Here is a 2,002-nt window from a genome sequence, read left to right as displayed (position 1 = left end):
AAAGGCATCATGTACACCTTAGCTAAGTGTATAATCACAGTCACTTGTCTCTTGTTAGAAATCAAATATTTAAAGTACCAATGATAGGATAAAAAGTCTTAAATAGCATTATTATGTGATTAGAATCATATTTTGAGACGATTCGACTATATACAACAATTAGGCAATTCGCAGCTGAAGAGAAATTAGTTTTTAGTCTTTAATTAGTTTGGACCCTGCCTGTCATTATAGCGCTCTAGCGTCCCCAACAGAAGGATGACGTCGGCAGGGTCATGGTTTCATCTGATTTAGAATTCAGCCCATTGAGGGGTAATTATTCAGAACGAGGAAAATGCGACGAAGAGAGCCGCAAAATGTCATTGTTTCAATCTTTTTAGCCCAATATTTTTAGAGGATATTCTTTTTATCGGATTATTTTTCCCCAATTTGTTAAATAAATGGTATGGTCATGACAAATAAGTCTTATGCTATATGCTGATATTAAAAATGCATTTATTCAGTACGACATGGCAAAATTACTCCGTAATGGTCAAAGCTGTCGACTTCTTGCTCCTCCCGAATGATATTTTATGCTACCGGAGTTAGTCCGGCTTTTGTCATTTCCCTGCCTTCGGAGAGCGTAAACAAACCAGGAGGCATGACAGCCAGCCGACATGCTTACCCGAACCGAGTGATGTTTCAAAGTCTTATTCCCGCCTTTCGAAGCGAAAAATCACACAAAACTACCCCGGATCAAATCATACGGCGGCTAGATTGTCTTCACCAATTGGCAACCCGCCCGGTGGCGAGCAAGTTACAGCTCATCGTTCTCCCGCTGCGGGCAGGAGAGCTCTTTTACCGGGGAAGCAGCAGGAGAATGTCCGCCGGACAAACCGGCTGATCTCCGTGGAGCGCGTAGCTGCCACATGGTCAACACGAATATGGCGTAAATGAATGCCTAACTACACGTCGAAGATGTAAACAGTGAGAGATTGGCGTGCAGTTGTTGTGCAGCTAACATGGCAGGATGTGTCTGAGGAGAACTTTTCTACATGTCCGTCCATGATCAAACGTAAGTAAATAGTCCTATATTTAAAAAAAGTTTGTAGTTTTTACTTTGTAATTGCTGTATTTGCGGCCATATTTAACACAAAGTTGCAATTTCTCATGGGGTGGAAAATTTGACAGAACATGGGGCACACGAAGCCAAGTATAGAGCTCACCCGGCGGGCATTGTCAACCACAAAATGCAGGCTACCTCCGTATTAAAACGTGTGCCATTATCCCAGTATTTGACATAATAAAAAACACAATGTTTACTCACTTCCTCGTAAGTCCATTGGTCCCATTTTTGTCTGACTTGTTTTGGCCATTCTCCGAGGGTGAACGGGAACTTTTTGAAACCCAAAAAGGCTCACACGCCTCTCCCTGGGACAGCAACAAAATCCTGCAACACATTTGGCTGACGTGATGCAAAAGATAAACGAATTAATCCGCAAAATCCGCTGACTCTGCAGTCCATCTGCATGCTATAAAGCAATGCTGTATTGTGAGATGCTGCCCAGATTCGCATTCGTCCTCAACCCGAGACTGGAGCCGGAAGTCACTTATTTCCATGGGGCGAGATTCAAAAATTGAATTTAAAAAAAACATCGCTTCCACACAAATCCAAGCGGTCCATTTCATTCAGGAGCATTAAATACCACATGAAATAAGAAATAAACATGCTTTTTGCTGTCATAGGCACTTTATAGGTCGCAGGGCCCCAGTGGGGATCAAGGGCAAACAGTATTATCTTTTAGTCGTGTTCGTTTACGTGAAAGCAGAAGTGTACTAATGATTCAATAATAGTTTAAAGAAGAGACTCACGGACGTGAAGTTGCAATTTGATCCAAGTATTGATTCCACAGTGAAGGGAATAGTATCTTTTCTCGTATTTACCTTTTTAATTGTTTGCATTATTCTAACACACTCAATACAATAAGAATACATTTAACCATAGATTAGGACAGGGGTCTGCAAC

Source organism: Corythoichthys intestinalis, chromosome 9, assembly GCF_030265065.1.
Source record: "Corythoichthys intestinalis isolate RoL2023-P3 chromosome 9, ASM3026506v1, whole genome shotgun sequence".
Classification (NCBI taxonomy): Eukaryota; Metazoa; Chordata; class Actinopteri; order Syngnathiformes; family Syngnathidae; genus Corythoichthys; species Corythoichthys intestinalis.
This window is presented reverse-complemented; position numbering follows the sequence as displayed.